The sequence below is a fragment of the Lissotriton helveticus genome, chromosome 5_1 (genome assembly GCF_964261635.1).
Source record: "Lissotriton helveticus chromosome 5_1, aLisHel1.1, whole genome shotgun sequence".
Taxonomy (NCBI): domain Eukaryota; kingdom Metazoa; phylum Chordata; class Amphibia; order Caudata; family Salamandridae; genus Lissotriton; species Lissotriton helveticus.
This window is the reverse complement of record NC_136065.1, coordinates 1,674,776,589-1,674,804,346: the sequence shown is the minus strand read 5'-3', so window position 1 is coordinate 1,674,804,346 and position 27,758 is coordinate 1,674,776,589. Positions and strand designations below refer to the sequence as shown.

The following is a 27,758-nucleotide window of genomic DNA, read 5'->3' as shown; positions in this document are numbered from 1 at the left end:
GGCTCCCACGAAACAAGGCGCCGGGCCTGGACGGTCTGCCGGTTGAGTTTTTTACACATACTCTGAGGCCTTAATCCCCAAATTGGGAGAGCTATACAATAGATCGTTAGAGCTAGGGCATCTTCCGAACACCACCATGCAGGCACTAGTGGTCTCCCTCCCCAAGCCAGGAAGGGACACAACAGATCTGGCGGGCTACCGCCTATTGTCGCTCTTAGCAAAGAATATAAAATTCTAAGTAAGATTCTAGTAAGCAGACTTCTTCCCCACCTGAATAAGCAAATACATAGGGACCAATGTGGATTCCTACCGGCACGAACCACGTCATTACATATAAGATGACTACACCACATCGTGGATACTACCACCGAGGAATACGTGAATGCTGGCTGTATTGCACTAGACTTGCAGCAAGCATTTGATACCATCACATGGTATATATGTTTAAGGCCATAGAGAAGTTTGGGTTGCCCCCTGAATACCTCCAGTGGATTCGGCTTCTATACGCGGCCCCTAAAGCAAGAGCACGCACAGCAACCACATATTGCAAGAATACTCTGTACATAGGAGCACGAGGCAGGGTTGTCCCCTATCCCCATTACTATTCGTGCTTGCGCTAGAGCCGCTGGCACTTAGGCTGCGCCAGGAGGCCGGCCAGCTGGGGTTTCTAATAGACAATGCAACGCACCTGATATCAGCTTATGCAGACGACATAATTGTCTACATGCGGTAGTCAAAGGTGTGCTGGAGCCCCTCACTAGTATTTTTTCCAGTTTTGAACGTATATCGGGCCTAGCCATAAATGAAGGAAAATCAAATGCCTTCTTTTTTCGTGAAGGCGCTCGCCCGGATGTTGGCTTCGGCCAATATATTCTACTGGTAGCACACCGCACGTTTAAGTACCAAGGTATACATATATATGGGTCCCATGAGGATATGCTTGATGGCAATCTCACAAGAGAAATATGGGCAATGCGATCTAAAGGAGCGTTCTGGACGTCGCTACCCTTATTGGCAATGGGCCGGGTAGCTATATCTAAAATGGTGGTCCTTCTCCGTCTATTATATTATTTTGCCAATTTGCCAATATTGGTCCCACCGTCCATCTTTCGTATACTGGACACCAGACTCCTAGACCTGATTTGAGTGTACGGAAGACGAAGGGTGAGCCCTAAAAAACTGCAATTGGAACCCCATAAGGGGGGACTGGGAGTGCCAGACTTCAGACCGCATTATTATGCAAGCCAGTTGCAGTGGCTTTCCTATTGGACAGCGGGCAGAAACCAGCAGGAACCAGGTTACACAATACAGGACATGAATCACGGGACGCTGCACACACTATTGCTCCTGAAGTGCAAAATCCCCCCGAAGTGTTGGTACCCCCAGCGAATGGAACCTTCTCCACATGAGTTAGTTAGCTCACTATATTACAGGGGTGAGGGACGACACCTCAAAAAATGGTTATATGTTGGTATCCGAGCCCATGCAGTAGTGCTCCTTACTGATCTGAGCCAAATGGTAGGGAAAACTGGGGCAGGAATTGTCAGACAAGGAATGAGCAGTTATTCTAGAACATCCTAAACGAGTAACCCGAAATGAAAAATTTAAATGTATACAATGCATGGTTTGTCACAGGTCCTATCTACCACCACGCCGCCTACAACGGATGTTCCCAAACACACAACATTGCTGTCCTTGTTGTAAGATGGATGAGTCAGATCTCATCCATATGCTGTGGGCAAGCCCACGCCTCTGAGGATTCTGGGAGGAGGTGCGTAGCGCTATAGAGGTAACCACTTGCAAGTTGCGGACACTATTGACGAGTGCTTATTAGGGCTACGTAAACGCACTGGCCCTCAGAAAGTTGAACTTCGATTTCTAAACCTCGCTCTCATAATAGCAAAATGGTCCATAACAATGAGGTGGAAGTCAATGAGACCTCCAGCGATATACACTTGGCATAGTGAGGTAGTACGATGGAACAGAACCGAACTTGCAGCTATAAGGCGGGAGGAGGTCCGGGGGCTGCACAAAAACCCGATATCCATGGAATGGGATGTTATGCAGGGGAGCTTTAAAGCCATAGACCCCAATCCTCACCCTGACACCGTGCTACACAGTGATATGCGTGTCTAGCTGCAGCACCATGGGCTGCAACAGAGTGACTAGGTCCTACTCGCACCCGCACAGCTCAGAGTAATATGCAAGTTTGTTTAAGAACCATCACTAAACCTGACAGGAGCCATGTTGGGCCAGAATGAGGGTGGGAGGGAGGGTAGTTTTTTTTTTTTTTTGTTAGTTGATAACTTCATTTTAAAAGTGGACATCTATAAATTAAAGCAAAGTGTTGAATAAAAGCATGAAAATCGATAATGTTAACTCCCATTGCGGCAATGTAATACACACATTTGAACGCTGATGGATGTAATATAGTAAGAAATAGTAGTCAAATTGAGGAACTTCTCCCCTTTAGGAAACGTGTTAAAACCTGGTTGTTTCCCAAGGTTTAACCTGATGGTACTCCTGCCACTCCCCTCTGTTTGCCACTCTCTGTGGAGCCTCAGCGCCAGGATGCCTGTAAGGTGATAGTGCGCTTTATAAATCTCTAAAATAAAATAATAAATAATAAATATAGAAGATAAATGTACCTAATTGATACATGCAACACTGTGAAAATCAATAAAATCTGTCTAAAAAAATGGATTGTGTAAACATACATGCGGCATCCACGGATAGAGCAAAGGCCTCAGTGGTAGGGCACTGGCATATCGTAATAAACAGGAGAAGCTGGTAGACAACTCACCCTTTGTAGACAGAAGGTAATAAGGCCTCCACTGAAATTATAATCAGTCTCTGCAACCAATGGCAGTCCTCCACAACACTAACCTTGCTCACTACCTTGCTCTGTTTTTAAACTTGGGTGTGGATAGGAATACATTAAAATTAAATTCTTTCCACTTCCACAACCCAATCTTACATATTTACATTGCACCTAGCACTATTATTATTATTATTGTTTTGCACTGCTAGTCAGAATACTCCCTGATACCACTCAATCAGCCACTACTTCTTAGTTTCCTTCTAATAGATTAGGCTACAATCTACCTAATCTACAGTGGTTGTCTACCACTTCCTTCGGGTGAAGGTTCCCAAATGATGTAGGGCGGTACAGGATGGGTATCTGATGGGAAAAATTATTTTTTCACCACGAATTATTCTTAGTGGATTTCGTGATTGTACCCTTAGACCACACAGTTGTTAGATAGTTCCACCCACACTGACCCATTGCTATTTATGGATAAGGTTATTACATGTAAGGGATGATAGCAATGCAAGGTCACTAAATATTCCCTTTTGGCCCTCTATTTGTATGTTTAGTCCTCCACAACCCACTGAGCTGATGGTAGTTACGCTCAGAAAATAGTGCACTTGTTGTGCCCCTCCAGACCACAGAGCCCCATTCAGAGTCTTGGTTCGTTTCTCTGCATGCTCTCAGTATCATTCCTCAGCCGACCCTCTTTAACATCTACATGGCTCCCCTCACCAACATTGTCAGACTACACCACCTCAACATCGTCTCCTACGCTGACGACACGCAGCTGATCCTCACCCTCACCAAAGACCCGACCATCGCCAATCCAACCTCCAAGTGGAAATGAAGGCCGTCGCAGAATGGATGAAGACCAACCACCTGAAGCTGAACTCAGACAAGACGGAGGTCCTCATTCTCGGATCCACCCCCTCTGCATGGGACGACTCCTGGTGGCCTACCGCGCTGGGAGCCCCACGACACCCACAGACCACGCACGTAATCTGCGGTTCATCCTGGACTCAACGCTCGCCATGACCCAGCAAGTCAACGCCGTCTCCTCATCCTGCTTTAACACCCTCCGAATGCTCCGGAAAATCGGCAGATAGATCCCCACAGAAACCAGGAGAATGGTCACCCAGGTGCTCGTCAGCAGCAGGCTAGACTACGGCAACGCACTCTACGCAGGAACCACAGCTACACTCCAGAAGAGACTCCAGCGCATACAGAATGCCACCGCATGCCTCCGCACGCCTCGGCCTCAGACTCTCCCGCCAAGCCACATCACCACCCACCTACGAGACCTGCATTGGCTCCTGGTCAACAAGAGGATCACCTTCAGGTTCCTCACCAATGCCAGACCAGCATACCTCAATGAACGACTGTCCTTCTATACTCCGAACCGCCAATTGGGCTCCGCTGACCTCGTCCTTGCCACCATCCCACGCAACCGTTGATCGACCACCGGCGTCAGATCCTTCTCCTACCTCGCCGCGAAGACATGGAATACCCTCCCCGCCCACCTACGCAAGACCCAGGACCTGCTGACCTTCAGGAGACATGGCTGTTCGACCAGAAGCTGCTGTCCCTCTCCCCCCCCACCCTTAGCGCCTTGAGACCCTCACGGGTGAGTAGCGCGCTCTACAAATGTACTTACTGATTGATTGATATAGCATGTACGTAGGTTGCAATACACCACTTTTACCAGAGATAGTTGGATCCGTTTTACCTCCATTTATGCTTTAATTGATTGCTACACCTGCACCATAGGCATATGGCAGTGTTTTACCTTCCCATCTGCATATTGTCTCTTGTATCCATCCCTGCCTGCTGCTGCACTTTTATCGTTAGCGTTGTCAGTGTTCACTCTTGCCTTCGTTCCTGCAGGAATAGAAATGGTTGTGATAGTAATCTCCCACTGCTGATCCCCTGTAGAATGCTCTTTGTAGAGTCCCACTTGATCATCTCACCTTGGAAATGATGATGAACCGTATCCCCAGCAGACTGCCCTAGTGTAGCCTTGGTGGCTATCTAGCTAGGTTGCGCTGCGTACATTCTGAAGGTGTACTCCATTGGATCCATTCAGACTCTTCGCCTGCTTCCGGTGAGCGCCCAATGCTGTCATCGTAATCATCCTAGCACGTGGGCCAGTAATCACAGGCTGTCTCCCGAAGATCAAATGCAAAAAGAACAATTGATGGACAGAATGCAGAACAGTGTCATAAATTCACCCCAGTACAGAGATCTGGGCTTAAATCCATCATTGTTTTGCTCACCATGCCATTGCAGTTTGGACCCAGCCATATGGAAATCAGTCTTGCTCCTGCGCCCAATGGGACCAGTCCAGCCCGAACTGCCAGGTCAGGTCCTCCCTGGACTGGAAACAAGCATCCTAGGACCGGTTTCTGGGTTTCACCCCTCTTCAGCCAGGATAGCTTGATTCCAGTAGCATGGAGAGCACGGGACCCATGTCTTTGCATACCCATTCCGCTCGGGGTGACTAATGCAAAGAGAACAATTGATGGACACAATGCAGAACAATGTCATACATTCACCCCAGTACAGAGATCTGGGCCTAAATCCATTGTGTTTTTGCTCACCATGCCTTTCCAATTTGGACGCAGCCATATGTAAATCAGTCATGAGCCTGCGCCCAATGGGACCAGTCCAGCCCGAACTGCCAGGCCAGGTCCTCCCTGGACTGGAAACAAGCATCCTAGGACCGGTTTCTGGGTTTCACCCCTCTTCAGCCAGGATAGCTTGATTCCAGAGGCATGGAGAGCATGTGAGGTTCCGTGAATTCTGAACCCGTTTTATAAAGGTCATCGTACCATGACGATTTTGGTATCAACGGACTGAGAATGGCAAGTGTAAGATGTACGAGTGTTTTCGTCATGTTCGAGTGACGAGATCACCCTGAAATCAAGGATTCCGTTCTGAACCCTTGGGTTCCATTTTGTATGCGGCAGCCATTTTGTGGTTGCCCTCACATAGGCCGATGACTGAGGCCGAACGAGTCCTTGGGACACGTACACCTTTAGCTGACTTCTGCGTGACCTGGGCAAGCTGACTCCGTTGCCCGAGGCCGAACTTGTTGAGCCAGTTCCTTGCTCGACAGCTGGTCAAGATTGCGGATCAGGGCGCAGGACATCATAGACCCTTTTATTACACACAACTATGTCTTATCTGACTTACACCTGTCTCTGCTCCCTTCTTTATGACCTGTTTACGATGAGGAGGTGCCCGTTTTTATTAGGGGCCGTCCGATATATCCGATGAAGAGTGTTGGACCTTTCTGGGTAATCGAAGGTGGGCTGGACAATGAAATATGGGTTTGTCATGCAATGCTTTTGTTGTGTACACATGGGATTGGGCAACTGTAAATAAGGAATGTTCGCCTGGAGCACAATATTTGGTATAAAAGGGATGACGCGCTTTAAAAGATTGAGCAGTCTCCTACGAATATACAGCCTATGTACTTCGTGGACCTCTGTTACTGGTTGCAGCCAATAAATCTGATTCTGTAATTCTGAGACAGGTGAATCCGGAGACTTCGGGTGTATCCACTGGAACCGCTGGGTCTTAAATACTTCAGGGTTCTTCATTTGGCGCCCAACGTTGGGCGACTTCAGCGGTACCGGTCCAAGCCTGATGATCGTGAGGAGCTTTGTGTGAAAATTCTGGAGGAAGGCCAACCACTTCATCGACCCCTGTATGTCGTTGTGGTCCGAAAGTCTTTGCTGCGAGGTTCCCCGCTTTCCGACGGCTACGAAGGACTGCTGCCCTGACTGTCGCCCTGTCTTGGAGCCTTAGACGATTTGTAGAGCGAGACGATAGACTGGTCTTCTGGTGACGTCATCGATATTTCAGTTAAGTATGAGTGGAGCGTCTCCGAGTCCTTAGTTTTGGGTATCCCTTGGGATCTTTGATTTGGGTTCTTTGATTTGGGCCTTGCAAGTACCAAAGCCGAGGGATTCGTGTATTTGCGAGACTATCGTATTCGATAATCCCTCGAAGTTTGAAGCTAGACTAGAGAGCGAAGATGCCTGGTCTTAGCAGCCTTGGAAGAATATTTTGTTGTGGTTCTAATAGGGATTCCCGATTGGAGGACTCGTGTCCGGTTCCTCCGATTGGAACTCCAACCTATGAGCTCTATGTGAAGCATGGCGTGGGCCCCATCACATATAATGAAGTGTGGATTAGGTACACTAGGAAGGACGGTGTCCTCAAATGGCCCCAATATGGTAGTTTTGATACTGAAGTTCTAGATAATTTAGAGGTTAAACTCTTGAAGAAGAAAGCCCGGCCGGCGATGTTTGACTCTTTCCGCCTATGGCGAAAGGAAGCCAAACAGAAGGAAATCAAATTAGCGAAGAGAAATAAAAGAGAGAAGGGTATCTCGATAATGCAAGCTGCTATGCAGTTTAAAGATAATGAAGAAGAACAGGCGAGTGAGCAGTTGCACAGGCAACGTAAAATGGCAATTGATAAATGCTATCCGGCTTTGCCGCTTCTTCAGCGAGACGCAGCTAAGGAACTTGAGAAAGATCCCTTGATGTCGCATTTGTTGAGTTCGCCACCCCCTTATGCACAGAGTGCTACAGCACCTCTGCAACCTCCAGTTGTGCAGCCTCCTGTTATTCCACAGCCACCAGCTCCTCTTCAGCTGGCTCCTACTCCCTTGATGCAGCCTACTCAAGGGTTGCCGACTTTGCTACCTGCTCCGCCTCTAATTCCTGTGACTTTTCCACCTGTTCTTGCTACCTCCTCTGCTACTGCTCCTACGTTGACCTTTTCTCAGTCTGCTTTATCTCCTGACCTGTCGACCTCTCCTTCTGTTCGACAGAGAATGACCAACACTGTTACTAGTCTTTTGTCTCCTTTCTTTGGGTCACTTAATACGACCCCTGTTTCAGAGCGTAAACAGTTGCGTAGCCAACTGCCTGATTCTCGAGAGAGAGAGAGAGAGAGACATATTGGATCGTTTGGCGCGTAAATGGGTTACTCGTCCTTTAAGATACGATGTAGAATCTGTTATGGATGTCTTCCGTCAATGGGAAGAACCGAGGCAGAGATATGTTTTCGATAAAATGTGTATTTTCCTTCGTGAAGAATGGGAAGATGATGATTTGGGACAGACTCCGCCGGAGTTGTCCAGTGTGCAGTCCGATTTTGCGAAAGGCACGATTGTGGGTTCCGATGTTGAGAAAGCAGTTGCGACGTTGTTGTCGTTTAGGTGCGAGTCTCTTTCTCAGCCGTTATTCGAGCCCGATCCCTCTGTTAGGAGAAAGGTGAGACAGTACCCAATGAGAGAAGTTCCTCCTGTATGGAAGGACGCTGTTGCGGCCGATGCCCCGAATAACATTGCTGCCGTACCGGCTCATTTTCAACGTGTTTGGGTACATGTTCCATGGAAACGAGCAGAAGTCTTAGCCCTTAAGCAGACCTTACCTGACCCCCGTAAAAATCCTGCAGGGTATTATAAGGAGTTATCACAGACCGCAGACTCATGTGTTATGAATCTAGCGGATATAGACATGTTGTTTGGAAATGTGGTTCCACAGCCTTTATGGGGATTGATTCATCATACTGATCATGCGCAAGAGTTAGGTGATTCATGGGTTAATATTGCTGCTGCAGATGGCCGACAAGTTGGTGGTGCCAAACCTGAGCCCTTAGTCGCAGAACTCCCTGGTAAGATAGTTACTTACATGAAAACTTTAATGCCCGCTATGCGAGTAAACTGGGACAAATTGTCAGCATGTAAGCAGAAGAAGGATGAAACTGTATCTGACTTCTTCACCAGGTTTGAAGAAACGTTTATTGACCACAGTGGTCAAGACATGAGTACCGAGGGTGGTCAACGTTTGTTTGTTGATAAGTTTGTGCATAATTTACTCCCCGAGTTATGTACCAAGTTAAAAGATTCAGAGAGCTCTTGGGCTGTGTCGTCATCAGCACAGATACTGGCTACTGCACAGTACTACGAAAATAGGGATAAGGATGAGAAAGATAAAGCAGACAAGAAAACTAAGGAGTTAAAAACGAAGGTGCTTTTACAACAAGCGTATCCACCCCGTAATAGCCAGCGTGATTATCAACAGCCTCAGCAGTTTCAGAGAAACTCGCAAAGGTTCGAGTCTCCTCAACCGCGTTTTCTGGTAGGCCCCAATCAATGTGCATATTGTAAAGAAGAGGGTCATTTTAAACATAGTTGCCCTGTTTTGTTACAGCGTATGAATGGTGTTTCTAGTGCACGAGGTCGAGGTGTTCAACAAGCTTCTAGAGGTAGGGGACGTGGAGGTTCCCCCCAGAACGCGCGTTCATTTCCTCCACAAAATTCGATGAATAGTTTTGATCAGCAGAATAATGCATCTGGCAGAACGACTCAGTACTATACTGACGACTACTATGTCGAAGGCGAGAATATGGATGGTAATGATTGCTAGGACAGCCATGGACAAAGAGAGGGAGTTGTTTCAGTTCCAGTAGATCAGAGTGGACCTTATGTTGAGGTGATTACATCAGGTGTGTCAGAGCCTTTTCTGTTGGATACTGGTGCTACGAAGAGTTCTATTATGCACTCTAAACTCCCTGGCGCACCTTTGTCTGGCTTAACGAATATTTCAGTAGGTTTTTCTGGCGCCCCAGTTAGAAACCCGATTTCTAATCCTTTGTCTCTTTCTGTTGGACCGCGCGAACTTGAAGCACCCCTTATTCTGACGACAGGTTGCGGTGAGAACTTGTTGGGATTGGATCTGTTGAAAAGGCTGTATGCAACATTGTATTGTTCTCCTTCGGGAGTACAACTTACACTGGGTAAGGAAGTGGTCTCTCCGACGTATTTGTCGAAGGATAAACTTCCAACGGAACTGTCTTCTCATCCTGATATTCTTTGGGCGACTGGTCCTAACGATGTAGGTCTTCTGGAGATTCCGCCATACGTTGTGACGTTAAAGGTGAACGTTAAAATGCCACGTATTCCCCAATATAGGATCTCTAGTGATGGTGAAAGAGCGTTGCTAGCGATTATCCATGATTTTATTGAGAAAAATGTGATTGAGGAAACGAGAGGCAATGTGTGCAATAGCCCTGTTCTGCCTGTTTTGAAACGCACTGACTCTTCCCAGCCAGCAGTTTACAGGTTTGTGATCGACCTTAGAGAGGTGAATAAGATATTTGTGCCACAGTTCCCTGTTGTTCCGGACATCACTGCTTTATTGACTATGATTCCAGCTTCGGCAATTTGGTTTTCAGTGATCGACTTGAAGAATGCTTTCTTCAGCATTCCGATTGCCGAGGAGAGTAGGGATATTTTCTGCTTCTCTTTAGGAGGTCGAAGCTTCCAGTCTAAGCGCGCTCCTCAAGGCTATTGTGAGAGTCCGTCAATCTATAGTCAGGCTTTGAAAACACAACTTGATACAATTGTTTTACCTGATGGTGCTGCTCTTCTCCAGTACGTTGATGATTTACTAGTCGCTGCCTTTAATGAGGAAATTTGTAAGAAAGCTACTTTGTCTTTATTGCGTCATTTATCTGACTTCCATCACAAAGTGTCTCTTTCGAAGTTACAATATTGTCGACAAGAAGTTACCTACTTAGGTCATCTCTTATCGAAGAAGATTGACCCCAGAACGAATTCAGGCGATTGCGAAAATGAGTGTGCCGATTACACAGAGAGACGTGCGTGCTTTCTTGGGTATCACGTCATATTGCAGACAATGGATACCAAATTTTTCCCTGCTGGCCAAACCGCTAGTGGCATTGACCTGTAAAGATACACCGAATCCCCTCCCGTGGTCCGAAGATTGTCAGAAAAGTTTTTCCGAATTGCACAGTGCATTGTGTTCGGCTCCTGTGTTGGGTACCCCCGACTACAGCAAGCCCTTTACGTTGTATGTCCACAAGAGAGAAGGATGTGCGTTGTCAGTGTTGACACAATCTTTTGGGGACAAGCAGCGTCCATGTGCATATTTTTAGTCGACTTTGGATCCGGTAGCTAGAGCGTTGCCGAGTTGTTTGAGAGCCACAGCAGCAGCAGCTGTTTCTATTCGACAGTCTGCTGGTTTGGTGATGAATAATACGCTGGTCGTGATGGTTCCACATGCAGTGGATATGTTGTTGAACAGGACCAAGACACAGCACTTGACTAGTGCTCGATTGTCAGGTTATGAGCTGACACTTTTAGCGAGTCATGTGCACATAAAGAGATGCAATACGTTGAATCCAGCCACGTTGTTGCCGATTTCAGTAGAGACAGATATTGTTGAACAGCATGATTGCTTTCTTAGGACAGAGGAAGAAACAAAAGGAAGAGTAGATCTTAGGGACACTCCTCTTGTGAAGTGTGATGGTACCTAATGGGTGGATGGTTCATGCTTCAAGCTTCCAAATGGTGATACGACTGCGGCATATGCTGTTACGACTTTGCATACGATTGTTGAAGCGGCATGTATCCCACATAATTCAGCTCAAGCAGCAGAGTTGATTGCATTTACGAGAGCGTGTGTGTTATCGAAAGGAAAGAAAGTGACCATATATACCGACAGCCAGTATGCGTTTGGTGTGGCTCATAGTTTTGGACGCTTGTGGAAGGAACGTGGGTTCCTTACGTCACACGGGATAAAGATACAGCATGGTCAGTTGGTGAATGAGCGTCTGGAATCACTTACCTTGCCGTTGCAAGTTGCGATTGTGAAATGCAGTGCACACAAGAAGGTCACCGATGATGTTGGGCGGGGTAATGCATTTGCAGACGAAGTTGCAAAAGATGTGGCAAGAGATGTGACGAGCCGAATGTATGTTGCGGGTCCGGTGAGATGGGTTCCGGATAGAGGAATGTGTGAGGATACGATAGAGAGTGTGAAGTCGATTCAAGCTGAAGCTACAGAGAAAGAGTTGAGTGTGTGGAGAGAGAGCACGGGTAAATTGGATGCGAATGGTTGTTGGATTGAGTTGTCAGAGCATCAGCGATGGTTGTTACCCGATGTGTACGTGCTTGCAGTGGTTACGATGGCACATGGAATGGGGCATATCAGTGTGAAAGGGATTTGTAAGTTGTTGGCTCCAGTATGGCAAAATGCTGGGATTCCCAAATGTGCAGAGAATGTGGTCAAGAATTGTATGGTTTGTCTGAGGTACAATCCTGGTAAGGGAACTCCAACCCCAGCTGGCCACTTTGCGCCTCCGACGTATCCGTTCGAGGTTTTGCAGCTAGATTTCATCCACATGGAGAGGTGCAACAACTTGAAATACGTACTGGTAGTGGTTTGTGCCTTCTCAAGATGGGTAGAAGCATATCCCTTGAAAGATAACACTGCCACGTCCACAGCTAAAGCCCTCATCAAAGAGTTTTTCCCTAGGTATGGTTTGCCGAGAATGGTCTGGAGTGATAATGGGAGTGAATTTGTGGGTCAAGTGATGAAGAGAGTATGCGAAGGGCTACGAATCCGCCAAAAGTTCCATGCTGCAAATCACCCCCAATCAGCTGGACTAGTAGAGTGCTATAATGGCACCCTTAAACTGAAACTGGCCAAGTTACAAGCGAGCTCTGGTCTTAAATGGCCAGATGCCTTGCCATTAGCACTTGTGTCAACCAGAATGAATGTGCATTCACGAGTAAGTCTTAGTCCTTACGAGATTGTGTTTGGTCGCCCGGCCAACATATGGGGAGTACCAAGGCCGACAAAATTCAGTGAGATTGAACACCCTGTACTGCTTGATTACTTGTATGATTTGACGGCTAAATTGCGTGTCTTACACCAACAGGTTCATGATACACTGCCTCAGGTTTCTGAAGATCCAGGACATGTCATCGATCCTGGTTCATGGGTATTGATCAAGAATTTCCAGCGAACAAAGAACGATCAACCCCGCTGGATTGGTCCCTACTTGGTGCTCCTGTCAACGCGATCTGCAGTACGAGTGCAAGGAAAAAAGAACTGGATCCACGGCGTACACTGTAAGAGGGTTCCTTTGCCTCTGCCGTACGACCGGTGGGTCCAGGAGGCTATTGCTGATTCTGAGACTGAGACTGTGCCTCGTTTTCTGCCTTTTAGCGATGCACGTTTAATTGGGACAAATTCTGAGCGTGAAAGCGACGATCTTCTTCAAGGAGCTGTGCCACCGTCAATTCAATTGGACACTTCCAAGCCTGAACTCTTGTTCTGTGACCAGACATCGCCCGGGAAAGGTCGTTATAATTTGCGACCAAGAGTCATGGACAAATAAAGAAATTTCCTTTATGATCTATTTTTGAACATTCAGCTCTCCCATCTGAGAAACTGTCTTGACCGATTTTTGTTTTTCTAGCCGCCATCCGGGTTAAGCTGTAAGGTCGCGGTGTCAAGACTTTGGAGTGCAAGCCGGAGACACAAGGTCGACGGTTCTGGTTGGTCCTAGGGCCTTCCCAGGACTGACAGACGCATTCCTTAGCACGGAACACCCAACAGCCGCGAACAGCACGGTTAGAGGATGGAGTTTTTCAAGATGGAGAGACCTGTTGAAGAAATGAATTGTAGAGCCAAAATGTGTACAATCATGAGCAGAAAATGTTTTTTAGTATTATGTCTTTGCATGTTGCTTAGCAAAATGATGTTTTTGATGGGATATATAATATTCTCTTTTCAAGTGACGTTTGCACCCACTGCACAGCCCATACCTCCTTCTCCTGTTTCCTCACATTCTTTTCACCCTCTGCCTGAACATGAGTCCATTAGGAGATTGGAATTTGCTAATAACTCCTTCATTCAGCTTCTACACCAACACCAATTAGTAGTGAACACAACTGACTGTTGGGTGTGTGGCCTTATGCCGCATACTACTGATAAGGGTATTCCTTACCTGGTTCTGCCATTCAGCTACAATGGTTCCGTGTGGGCATACAGAACGATGTTCATCTATGCTCGTGAAGTCTACCCCCTACGTTCTGTGAAGGACAATCCTAAGAATAGTGCTCTAGTTAAGGGTATAGTCGATATGATCAGAGGAGTTAGCTCCTGTGAGACAATAACGAAAGATGAGACACTAGCGTATATTGGATGGAACGTAACTGGATATGGAGTTAGTCTGAGTGAGAACCAGCGAGCGAAAAGATCCTCTCCAATTTGGATTGTACCCCATCAGGGTCATCTTTGTCTGCAAGGTAATGGCAAGAATCCGAGAGCTCAGTTAGGGAAGAGTATCTGCACGGAGACGTACGTTTTTGCGTCCCAGACTTCCCCATCGTTTCTAGCAGCTAAGGGTACCTATTTTGTATGTTACGATAGAGCATACACATGGTTGCCCCCTGATTTCTCGGGCACATGTTTTGTCTCGTTCCTGTTGCCTCCTACCTACACAGCTGCTGCAGATTACCACAGGACGAGAGTTGTCAGAGGTGTCTTCAGTGTCTTCAGGAAGATACTGCAGGACATGAATTAGGAGATTTCTTGAAGGGTTTTCTGCCGTTTTGGGGACCTATGGTTAACAGCAGGAACATACGGCAATTGACAAGAGTGGTTGAGTCCACCGTAATTGAAACTGCCGGTGCCCTTAGTAACTTGACTGCTGAGCTCCAGTCGGATCGTCTTATGACTCTCCAGAGCAGAGTTGCGTTAGACGTCATACTAGCAGACCGAGGTGGGGTATGTAAAGTGATCCAATCAAGTTGCTGCGTTTTCATTCCAGACAATGCTCCGACAGTGTACCAGGCCATTTCCAAGTTACATAAAATCTCCGAATATATACACGTGGATAAGGGAGATTGGTCGTTGATGGGATGGTTTTGGGAGCTGATATCCACATGGGGATGGAAGATTCTGATGGTCATTGGGATGTTCTTAGCCATCCTTTTCCTGTTTTGTCTTTGTGTACAGTGTGCTCCTGCTATATGTGGCCTCTGTGCTACATCGTGTGTAAGGAAGCCTGTATCACAGGACGTGCTACGTACTAGGATGATGCTACAGTAACATCTCGATGATCTGATGAGCATAGACCTAGATTCAGACTGACATGGGTTTAGGTTATTGCCGATGTAAGGGCAAAAGGAGGGTCTGAGGTTCCGTGAATTCTGAACCCGTTTTATAAAGGTCATCGTACCATGACGATTTTGGTATCAACGGACCAAGAATGGCAAGTGTAAGATGTACGAGTGTTTTTCGTCATGTTCGAGTGACGAGATCACCCTGAAATCAAGGATTCCGTTCTGAACCCTTGGGTTCCATTTTGTATGCGGCAGCCATTTTGTGGTTGCCCTCACATAGGGCCGATGACTGAGGCCGAACGAGTCCTTGGGACACGTACACCTTTAGCTGACTTCTGCGTGACCTGGGCAAGCTGACTCCGTTGCCCGAGGCCGGACTTGTTGAGCCAGTTCCTTGCTCGACAGCTGGTCAAGATTGCGGATCAGGGCGCAGGACATCATAGACCCTTTTATTACACACAACTATGTCTTATCTGACTTACACCTGTCTCTGCTCCCTTCTTTATGACCTGTGTACGATGAGGAGGGGCCCGTTTTTATTAGGGGCCGTCCGATATATCTGATGAAGAGTGTTGGACCTTTCTGGGTAATCGAAGGTGGGCTGGACAATGAAATATGGGTTTGTCATGCAATGCTTTTGTTGTGTACACATGGGATTAGGCAACTGTAAATAAGGAATGTTCGCCTGGAGCACAATATTTGGTATAAAAGGAATGACGCGCTTTGTAAGATTGAGCAGTCTCCTACGAATATACAGCCTATGTACTTCGTGGACCTCTGTTACTGGTTGCAGCCAATAAATCTGATCTTTGACGTCACCAAGAAGAGTCCGCGTTTCTGTAATTCTGAGACAGGTGAAACCGGAGACTTCGGGTGTGTCCCCTGGCACCGCTGGGTCTTAAATAACCCGGTTCTTCACATAGGACCCACGTCTGGGCATAGCCGTCCCACTCGGGGTGACAAATGCAAAAAAGAACAATTGATGGACAGAATGCAGAACATAGTCATACATTCACCCCAGTACAGAGATCTGGGCCTAAATCCATAGTTTTTTTGCTAACCATGCCATTCCAGTTTGGACCCAGCCATACGCAAATCAGTCTTGACCCTGCGCCCAATGGGAACAGTCAACCCGAACTGCCAGGCCAGGTCCTCCCTGGACTGGAAACAAGCATCCTAGGATCTGGTTCGGGATTTCACCCCTCTTCAGCCAGGATAGATTGATTCCAGTAGCATGGAGAGCACGGGACCCACGTCTGGGCATACTCGTCCCACTCAGGGTGACAAATGCAAAAAGAACAACTGATGGACAGAATGCAGTACAATGTCATACATTCACCCCAGTACAGAGACATGGGCCTAAATCCATCATTTTTTTGCTCACCATGCCATTCCAGTTTGGGCCCAGCCATTTGCAAATCAGCCTTGACCCTGCGCCCAATAAGAAAAGTCCAGCTCGAACTGCCAGGCCAGGTCCTCCCTGGACTGGAAACAAGCATCCTAGGATCGGTTTCAGGGTTTCACCCCTCTTCAGCCAGGATAGCTTGATTCCAGTGGCATGGAGAGCACGGGACCCACATCTGGGCATGCCCGTCCCACTCGGGGTGACAAATGCAAAAAGAACAATTGAAGATCGGCCCTGCACAAAGCCGGCCCATGACTCACCAGGGGATTGCTCCTTGAAGTCTTATCCCCAAGCCTGGATTGGGATCACAATTTGGCTAGGGCACTGACGAAAAAAGGGGCCCACATTTGCGGGACGTGGCCCCCATTTGAGGGGCTTGGCCGACATTCGAGGGCGTGCCCTTTCATGAAACACACAAGGCATGTTAGTGGGAGGATATTGTTCTTGGAAAGAACACATGGCCAAGGTGACAATGTCCTACAAGCTGATTAACTGAAAAACAGTGAGGCCCCTTTCTATTGAAAAATTATTCCCCAGCCCTCCAGCGCAGGAGCACCTGAAAAACAGCGAGGCTCCTTTCTATTACAAAATTATTCCCCAGCCCTCCAGCAAAGGAGCACCGGAAAAACAGCGAGGCCCCTTTCTCTTAAAATAATTATTCCCCAGCATTCCATCACAGGAGCACCTGAAAAACAGCGAGGCCCCTTTCTCTTAAAATATTATTCCCCAGCCTTCCAGCGCAGGAGCACCTGAAAAATAGCAAGGCCCCTTTTCTTAAAATAATTATTCCCCAGCATTCCAGCGCAGCAGCACATGAAAAACAGCGAGGCACCTTTCTCTTAAAAAATTATTCCCCAGCCCTCCAGCGCAGGAGCACCTGAAAAACCACAAGTCTCCTTTCTATAAAAAAATGATTCCCCAGACCTCCAGGGCAGGAGCACCTGAAAAACAGTGACGCCTGTTTCTATTACAAAATTGTTCTCCATCCCTCCAAGGCAGGAGCACCTGGAAAGCAGCGAGGTCCCTTTCTATTACAAAATTATTCCCCAGCCCTCCAGCACAGGAGCACCTGAAAAACAGAGAGGCCCCTTTCTCTTAAAATATTATTCCCTAGCCTTCCAGCGCAGGAGCACCTGAAGAGCAGCGAGGCCCCTTTCTCTTAAAAAATTATTCCCTAGCCCTCCTGCGCAGGAGCACCAGAAAAGCAGTGAGGCTCCTTTCTATTACAAAATTATTCCCCAGACCTCCAGCGCAGGAGCTCCTGAAAAACAGAGAGGCACCTTTCTTTTAAAATATTATTCCCAAGCCCTCCAGCGCAGGACCACCTAAAAAACAGCGAGGCCACTTTCTCTTAAAATATTATTCCCCAGCCCTCCAGCGCAGGAGCACCTAAAAAGCAGCGAGGCCCCTTTCTATTACAAAGTTATTCCCCAGCCCTCCAGCGCAGGAGCACCTGAAAAACAGAGAGGCCCCAGCTATTTGTAAATTACTCTGCCCTCCCTAGCCCTTCACTGCCTCAGGGCAATGGCAAGGCAGGAGAGGGGAGAAAGCAAAAAACACAGCTGCTGGGCCTTCCATGGCAGTGGGGTGGGGGGGAGGTTAAGAGGGTGTGAGTTCCTAACATCACCTGGCCCCCACTGCGAGACCCATTCTTCCTCTCCCACTATGCCCTGAATGAGAAGGGCTGTGGGGGAGGTGTTAATGCAAACACTGTTTCTGGGCTGCAAGGGCCCCAGGTGTGCCGAGGTGAAAATGGCTCAAAGGCCTGAGCAGCACCTGGACCCAGGGAGGCCTATTCTGGCACACTATCACCCCACCCCAGCCCACCATCAGCATGATTGCTTGGCAGGGGGGCAAGAAGAGGCCACAGCTGATCATCACTAAACGGCCACCCAGCAAAGCTTCTTTCCCCTCCCTGTCAGTGCTCTCTGTGAACTGGGAAAGGGGAAACAAAAAACGTCCCACAGAGTGCACTGAGACACCGGCCCTTCGGCCCATGCCTGAGTGCCCACAGTGCCAATCCGCCCCTGCCCAGGCCCTAGCTGGAGTTTAGCAGAGAGGTGGGATGGAACTGCAGCTCCCGCTGTCATCCAATACTTTAGCCTTGTCTAGCTCTCCCTTTGTCTCCTCTTTCTAATGTACCTGGAGAAACCCTCAGCGACGAGATTGCATTTCTTGTAGAATTTCCCAGGTAATCTATCATCTCAAGTGATTCATTGCTGGACATTTCTTTTCCCGCTCTGGTTAAGGCCATTTCGGCGCCCTCTGGCCTCGCCACTTACGGCGTGTCACATTGATGGAAGCCAAGAAGCCTGCTTCTTAGTCCTTCTCTATTTCCGCTTGGTGACGAAAATAAGCGAACTCCTGTACTATTTCTGAAGGCTCGGTCACCGTCTCGCCCTTCTTGGTACAGATATCAAGGACCGGTGACTCTGCATCCGTCTGGCCAAGGCCAGCAGCGCTCTTTCTCCCTTAACTGTGCTTGTTAGTGTTCAGTTCTTTAGCTTTATTTGATTTTTTGTTTACAATCATAAAAGCATACATTTAAAAACACTCATGACAAGAATTACATACAAATACACAAAATAGAAGGAAGATAAAACATTAGTCCATGTTGCATAAATAAGTTCCTTTGTTTCATAGTAGAATTCATGTTTTTCCATACCCATGGAAAATGAACATTGTGACCGGATAGTTCAAGGTGGAAAAGTCATGGCCACACAGTGTACGCGTATTTCTGCCCTTCGGGTGAACTGACTCTGCCCTTAATTTTGGTCTAGGCGTATATGCCCAGCTCGGGTAGAAGTCTTGTAGGTCCCAGATGGATATTGAGTCAACACCTTCACGGGGGTACAAAGTTCGCAGGTAAGGAACGACTGAGCTGCTTTTAAATTTTATTAGAACGAGGTCCCCGTCAATATCTTTCTGTAGGGGGCCTAGCAAGCCCACCCTTCTAACTGACTTGATAGTACCATCTAGACCAAGGGGCAAAGGCCTGTTTTTAGTTAGCCAATATATGACTTTGTTAAGTAAGTCTTGTTCCCGCTCAGTTTTTCCATGTTTGATTTCGGGAACTCCTGCAAGAACACACACAAAGGGTGCAGCCTCCGGGGGTAGCTGTATGTGAGTAGTATTCTTATTAGGCTCTACTTTTGAAACAGTATATTGTAAAGGACCCGGTTTGTGATTAGCTTTAGGTACATCGGGGAGTGAAGGGATAGGGACTAGGGGACAAGTTTGAATGTTACTTTTGGTACCAAGTGAGCTTGGACAAATTGATGTTAAAGAAATTTCAGTGCGGGTTTGGCTGGCCTTTAAGCATTTCTCTATTCCCAACAGCCTATCCTCTAGGGTGGTAATTTTAACAATCAGTGGAGAGATGAGTGAGCCGACCATTTGTTCAATCTGAGCCAGAAAGTTCGAATTGAGGGAGGTTATCCATTGGTCTATTTTTTTCTTCCGATTTTTGGAGGGGGTTAGTTGCAGTCAGTGGGGAGCTAAAACATAATTTTTGCTGTTTTGATTTATTCCCTACGTGCTTATCCCCATCCCACTTCCTTTTACTAGACAAGGACTGCGAAGAGACTGTGTTTGGTGTATTAACATTTTTGGGTTGGGCCCGGGGCTGGCGATTGGGGTAGACATACTGGTTTGTTCAATGAGGCAAGGGGAGGAACTTTTAATTTCATTTCTGGGTTCCACGGTGGCATACCTTGTTTTGCAGAGTGAATTTAGTTCATCCAGGAGCGAGAGGTGTTGCGTTATGCCATTGGTTGGGTCAAGCGATTGGTTAATAGATGTACTAGTCTTGGCAGTTTCAATCAAATTGACGGTGGACGGAGATGGCCTGCTTGGAACTTGTGTCCCTGGATGCAAGCCTCTATGGCTGATAGATCTATTGGTCACCCCCTTGTGTGTCATGATGGGGTTTGCGATTGTTAGGCTATCACAAGGTTATGACAAGGATATTAGAATGTTCTCAGCTAAAGTTCAGTTTGTAATCCCTTGCCTAAATGCCAAAAAGGACATAAAGTTATTACCTTAGCAGTCAGGGGGAGTGGCCCCGTCCCGTTCGCCTCGTGCCTCTGAGGGCCACAGAGGGCCCGCCCTTTGCCCGGGCTTAGCCCGCTACGCGAGGGCTGTCCTTCTTTTTCTATCCCCTCCGGGGGCGGAAGTAGCAGCAGAGGAGTCTGGGGGATGTAGTTTCCCCACCCCACGGCAGCCACTATCCTGTAGTTCTGCGGCGGCGGGGGAGAAGCATCAAGGATTCCCAAATGTCCTGTGGGCAGCAGTGAGCAGGTAGAGGTGATTCTCCCCCCAAAACGAGTCTTCCACCCCCCACAACGAGTGTTCAAAGGAGCGCCCACTCCATCAGGGCTGTCCTTCTTTTTCTATCCCCTCCGGGGGCGGAAGTAGCAGCAGAGGAGTCTGGGGGATGTAGTTTCCCCACCCCACGGCAGCCACTATCCTGTAGTTCTGCGGCGGCGGGGGAGAAGCATCAAGGATTCCCAAATGTCCTGTGGGCAGCAGTGAGCAGGTAGGGGTGATTCTCCCCCCAAAACGAGTCTTCTACCCCCCACAACGAGTGTTCAAAGGAGCGCCCACTCCACCAGGGCTGTCCTTCTTTTTCTATCCCCTCCGGGGGCGGAAGTAGCAGCAGAGGAGTCTGGGGGATATAGTTTCCCCACCCCACGGCAGCCACTATCCTGTAGTTCTGCGGCGGCGGGGGAGAAGCATCAAGGATTCCCAAATGTCCTGTGGGCAGCAGTGAGCAGGTAGGGGTGATTCTCCCCCCAAAACGAGTCTTCTACCCCCCACAACGAGTGTTCAAAGGAGCGCCCACTCCACCAGGACTGTCCTTCTTTTTCTATCCCCTCCGGGGGCGGAAGTAGCAGCAGAGGAGTCTGGGGGATGTAGTTTCCCCACCCCACGGCAGCCACTATCCTGTAGTTCTGCGGCGGCGGGGGAGAAGCATCAAGGATTCCCAAATGTCTTGTGGGCAGCAGTGAGCAGGTAGGGGTGATTCTCCCCCCAAAACGAGTCTTCTACCCCCACAACGAGTGTTCAAAGGAGCGCCCACTCCACCAGGGCTGTCCTTCTTTTTCTATCCCCTCCGGGGGCGGAAGTAGCAGCAGAGGAGTCTGGGGGATGTAGTTTCCCCACCCCACGGCAGCCACTATCCTGTAGTTCTGCGGCGGCGGGGGAGAAGCATCAAGGATTCCCAAATGTCCTGTGGGCAGCAGTGAGCAGGTAGGGGTGATTCTCCCCCCAAAACGAGTCTTCTACCCCCCACAACGAGTGTTCAAAGGAGCGCTTGTTAGTGAACTAATTGTTCGCTGGTGTTAACTTCTGCACATTTAGGGCCAGATGTAGGTGAATACTTTTTACCTATTCTTAAATACTGAATCATACCAATTCGGTATTTAAGAATAGGTAAATAGTATGTAGGTAATTTTTCGGTAAATATTACCGAATCTGTAAAATTCGGTATTTACAGAATCGGTATTTACCTCCAGGCCTCCAGGCCCATAGGAATGAATGGTAAATACCGATTCGGTATAAGGGGAAAAACATTGAAGGGTGGCAGGGAGTCACTTTGACACCCTGTTGCACCCCTCAATTGTGTATGGGTGCACATGTTGCAGACATACATGCCCTAAGTGCATGTATGTCTGCAACATGGCACTGTTGGAAAAGCAAAAAAATGCTTTTTCAAAGGTTTTCATTATTTACCACCAACTTGTAGTTGGTGGTAAATAACGAATCCTTAACTGAGGAATGCACTAACTTGAGTGCTCCCTACATCCTGGATTCGGTAATTTACTGAATCGGTATGTTAAGAATTCGGTACTTTACCGAATCCTTAAATTACCGATTCAGTAAAATACTGAATCCTCCAAAAATGCCACCTACATCTAAAAAGCCCAATACCGGTCGTTACCGACCGGTATTGGGCGACCTACATCTGGCCCTTAATGAGGTTTGTTCTTTGTTTCCTTCATTTGAATTATTTTATTTCCTTTTGTAAAGTTATCTAGCTTTCATTGTTTTTCTTTTTTGGGAGTGCTTTTTTAACCAAAAATGTTTGTCTGGTTGAATGAATCCTAATGAATCCTATTGTAATTGCATTTATATAGCGCTTACGACCCCATACGAGGCGTCAAAGCACTTTTTCAGCAAGTAGCACGTTTCTCCAGAACCCAAACAGGATTAGCGGTGAATTAGGAAATATGAAATTAATTTGAGCGGTGGACAGTGTAGTGTGTTATTTAGATTGATAGGATAGTGAGGGATAAAAGAGGAAGGGTTTGCATTTATATAGCGCTTGCTACCCCCTGATGGGATGGTGAAACTTTTTGATGGGTAGCACGCTACTCTGTAACCCAAGCAGGATTAGTGGGGAGATTAGTATATGGGAATATGAATTTAATGTCAGTGATGGACATGCAAGTCTGTTATTTGTATTGCAAAAGGATAGTGGAGCGATAGAAGAGGGAAGGGTTTGTATTTACATAGCTCTTTCTACCCCTTATGAGGTGTTGAAGTGCTTTTTGTCGGGTAGCAATCTACTCCAGAACCCATAAAGGATTAGTGGTGAATTAGTATAGTGAAATATGAAATTAATTTGAACGGTGGACTTGTTAGCCTGTTATTTGGATTAAAATGGATAGGGGAGGGATAGAAAAGGGAAGAGTTTGCATTTATATTTATATAGAGCTTGCTACTCCCGGTGAGGTATCAACACGCTTTTTGGTGGATAGAATGCTACTCCTGAACCCAGACAGGATTAGTGGGGAATAAGTTTAGGGAAATATGAAATTAATTTATGTGGTGGACATGTTAGTCTGTTTTATGATTGAAAGGGATAGTGGAGGGATGGAAGAGGGAAGGATTTAGATTTTTTTGGGAGGAACTATTAGGAGTATAGCAGTAGGAGGAGGTTTTGGATGAGTAAAGGGAAGGTGGTGGGGGAAATGTAAGAGGGAAGGGTTTGGAAAGGCGTGTTCGTGAGATATGAATAGTAAAAGAGGTATGAGATGATGCAAGGAGGGGTAGAGGAGGGAAGAGTCTAGAAAGGGTTAATTTGGGGATTGTAGTAGTAGAATGGGGTTTGGGATGAGTGAGAGGGTAGGGGTAGAGGATATATTGAGAGAGTTATAGGGTGAGAAGTAGGTTAGGCTCTAGAAAGTACTATTTGGGGGGTCATAGTAGTAGAATGGGGTTTAGGATGAGTGAGGGAGTGGTGGTAGTGGATATATTGAGGGAGATATAGGGTGAGATCTAGGATAGTGCATTAGAGATGCTGAATATAGAAGCAAAGTAATAAATATAAAGATACAAAAGTCCATGGAAAGGTATATATGCATAAGGAAGGTAATATATGTGGATTTGAGTTGCATTTAATAAACTCAGACTTTCAAGTGTTGCTGTATTTATAGCACATTCATTTGTTTTTATTCATTATTTTTGTTTGTTTAAAAAAATGTGTAGTTCAATAGTGAATCAATTGTGAATAAATAGTTATGATATGATAAAGATTTATTTATTTATGCAGTCACCTATATACACATAGAATAACATAACCATAAGTAATATGTACTTTTGTTACGCAGAACAAATGAATATCTATATACTTGAAAACATATTTGTTATACATGTTTATACAAAGCAATGCACATATGTATGTACACATCTATGGTTCAAACAAATGCTTTTATATAGAGGGATATGCTGTACATTTATGTTTGTGTATGGTGGTTATGTGGGGAAGAGCCAACTCTTGAGTAGTCTTCTTAACCCTTTAAGTGCTGCCGTCGGCCAACGGTCGTCACGGGCACTACCTCCCCAGTGCTGCGTGCGACCGCTGGACGTCCAGTTCAGCACTGGATAATGGACAGCGCAGCACTGGGGAGGTTTATTTACGAAGCTCCTAAGGTGTTAAGATAAGGTAGTCATCTGTGGATCTTATGTTTGGGGGTAAAGAGTTCCATAGTTTTGCTGCAACAGAGAAGGATGTGTCACCCCTGGTTTTTTTCTTATATCGTGGGATTTTGAGGCGAGGTGCCAATCTAGAGTGGAGGTTCCTTTCTTGAATGTATTTTGTTATTTTATTCCTGATGAAGAGCAGTCCTGTTCCTTGTATTGCTTTTTTGGGTGATACAAAGCAGTTTGAACGTGGATCTTCTGGGAACCGGTTGCCAATGTAGGGCTTTCAAGGCAGGGTAGATGTTGGCTTGTGGCTTTAAATGTAAGAGTAGTCTGGCAGCAGATTTTTTAATCCTTTGTAGTCTTTTCATTGTTGTTAAAGATGATCCATTGTAGAGGCTGTTGGTGTATTCAAGTTTAGCCAGAACACGAAAAATAGTAGCCTGGACCTAGTGTGGGAATCCCAGGTGGAAGAAGATGTGTTGCATCGTTTTTATAGTGACAAAGGTTGATCTTGCTAGATTGTCCACTTTATTAGCTTGGAGTCCATGGTAATTCCAAGGTTTATTACTTCCTTTGATACTTGAGGTGGTGTTCCCAGGTCATCAAGCCATACGGCCAGTAGGTCATAATTTTTCAATTTGCCAGTGTGAGTATTTCCATTTTGGAAGCATTCAATTTGAGATAGCCCCATGTTATCCTCTGATCCACGGCTCTGAGACAACTGAAAATGTGTGAGTGTCCAATGTCTTTGGGGCTTTCCAGTTTCAGGAGTATTTGTGTGCCATCTGCATAGTTATAGCAAATGAGGTGAAATTGATTGATCAGTGCCGGTATTGACTTCATGTAAATCTTGAAAAGCATGGGTGAGAGGATAGAGCCTTGAGGGACCCCAGCTATTGCGAAGTATGGTTTGGATGAGAAAGGGGGGTATGGATAACATTAGTTCTGTTGTGAAGGTAGGATGTGATTCAGTCGAGAGCAGTCGGCTCTATGCCGGCTTTGTAGAGTCTTAGTATGAGAGGGTCATGGTCAACCATGTCAAAGAGAAGTTAGTGCAGCAAACCGTTAATGTCAACTGTATTCTTAAGGTCATCCCAGATGGCAACGAGGGTAGATTCTGTGCCTCTCCCTGGACAGAATCCTCTTTGGAAGTCTGAAAGTACGGAATTATCTTAAATGAATTGTGACATCTGGGTGAATGCTGCTCTCGCTATCAGTTTACCCAGAAAAGGTCCTTTTGAAATCGGTCTGTAATTGTCGGGGTTTAGCTTGTCCAAGTTTCTTTTCTTTAGTAATGGGTGTATGTATGACTTTATGAGATCTTCTGGAAATGTTCCTGTAGTTAAGGAATTGTTGATGATTCTTACTGGTGTGGCAGCGGAGGTAGTTAGAAGAATTGTTTTGAAGGTTTTGTGGTGAACACCAGTCAGAAGGGCTGCCGGCAGCCCTGCTTGTTTTGACCAGGTCCATAAATTCATCATGTGAAATATGTTGCCGCTTGAGGTTATTGTTCACTAGTTTGGTATAGCTGTAGATCCCAGGAATAAACTCTTCAATCCCTTCCTGCCTTTGTTACTGCAGGTTTCTAGCTTTCCAGATCTCCCTGTCTAGGTGCCTGTTGTTTGGTCCAGTCCACTCCTGGTGTTAACTTATCTGGGCTCCCTTTAACCACCAGTTTCTGAGAAGCCAACACAGTCAGTATTGGGGTCATAATCACAGGCAAGATTAGGTTCCACTTCATCATCTTCAGTGAGCATAGTTTCTCCTTCCCCGTCCTTTTACACCTTAGTTACTGAGCACGTGATGTTCTGATGCAACAAGACTGCATGGACGTCAATGGGGGAGCCGGGGTAGCAGCTGCTACCACTAGCTTGAACTTTGGCTCCTCTGACATAGCCCTTAATATTCCTAGATTAATTTCTTTTTTTCTTTTTAAGCAAACTTTATTAGGGTTTTGTTTAGTATACATCATATTGCAGTAATAAAGTTGGTACATTTCAATGGAAATAGCACTAGCACATTTACTGTTTCTCTGAACTCATAGTGTATCAAATGTTCCTATCCTCCCTGCCACACCTTCCCCCGATGAGTTGATACCACATCCCGGAACTAATAGTATGGGTAATACATCTGTGCACTCTAAAGGTTCCTGTATGTTGATGGGAAAGTATTCAGTGGCATGTTTGGCAGGGTGCTGGAGTAGCCGGGGCTCACCAGACCTTAGGTGAGGGCCTAATGCGTCTCATCCCAGGTCTAGGTGTTGCGATCTTGCAAGCAATGCAATGGGAGTCTCTGATTCCAGGGCAGCAAACCCATCCGCCAATGCTTCCCAGGCCGTGGGTGTCTTTAGTTTACCTATGCCGTATCGGGCCTCTCTCAGTAGTAAACTTCCCTCACATCCTGCCCACTTTTTCATTTCCCCCCTCCATGAGGTTAGTCAGGCCCTCCCTGTGATTTCCAGTGTCTAGCAATTTTACGTTCAGCAGCTAGTACATATGCTAGATCTGGAAACTTTCCAGTAACTTTAGTTTTAGCAGTATGTGGAAACCACCCTAACAGGAAATGACCCAGGGTGCAGGGGACCTCCTTCCCAAGGACAGCCGTGATTGTTGATGTGACCTCCTCCCAAAAAGTACATAGGGCGGGGAACTCTCAGCACATATGTAATACGTGAGCTTCTTTTTCCCTGCATTAGGGTCTTTCACAGGGATTCACTGTGCACTCAGGCACCCCAGTGGGCGCTGGAGGTCATGAGGTCATGGCGTATCGCTTTATAGAGACAGGAGTCCATCTTAAGGGGGAACCGTCGATAAGGCCACTTAGTGGCAGCATCTGAGTGCCGGTGGTTCAGATGACTCAGTGCTCCAGTGCTTCCATAGCAATATCTCTCGATTTGTGTATCACAAAGGTCCAGCAGGATCAGTTGGTAAACGGGACTCTGTAGTTCGCGCTTTGGGTCCATCTCCTAGCTTCTCAGGAGCAAAGAGGTCAGTGACGAGCTAAGTCACAGCAAAAGCTCCATCTGATGATGTCATTGAGCACAAAGTTTATGTAAAGTCAATTCTGCTGCCACTGGCATTTTGGGGAATCAACATCCAGGCAACCCTGCTAGAACTTTTAATTTCCAGACTCCCATGTCCCAGCTTTTCTTTTCTCTCCTGTACTGAGAACATATCAACCGTTGCTTCATCTACTAAGAAAGTATTATCATGTAAATGCTGTTAAAGATTGATTCATTCTTTTGTCCAGCTGGCCTTTTGGCCTTTTTTTCAGAGCTTCTCATGTTTTGTTCCGCATATGTTCAGGATTTCAGTTTTTCCTTGTGCGCTGCTGTATTTTTTACCTAGTCCTCTATGCTCCTAGCCTCCACTCAATCCTCAATGACATGTTTTGTTTTGCCAAAGTGATGATTAAGATTGCTGGTTCCAGGAATCTCCTCCTAATTGCATCAATGCTTTCCCCGCTAGTTTGTGTTCATGTGCTCTATTTTGAAACATCTGCCATTGATCATTATTCACAGTTATTCACTATCTTTTTCATGCCTTAATACTCACTTCCTCTCTCTCTTTCCGTGTAAGAACTGTCACAGCAAAGGCTCCATTGGGTGGTTTACCACTGACCAATCAATCCCAATTTTCTCTTCTAATTGTAGG

At 46.6% G+C, this 27,758-nt stretch overlaps 1 long non-coding RNA gene and 1 pseudogene across 1 annotated transcript in view; both read left to right on the top strand.

Moving 5' to 3' along the window:
• Positions 1–27,758, top strand: part of LOC144755712 (uncharacterized) — a 146,672-nt gene that overhangs the window by 49,909 nt on the left and 69,005 nt on the right. The window lies entirely within an intron of this gene.
• The window catches only part of LOC144756506 (protein regulator of cytokinesis 1-like), a 72,019-nt pseudogene that overhangs the window by 7,778 nt on the left and 36,483 nt on the right, over positions 1–27,758 (top strand).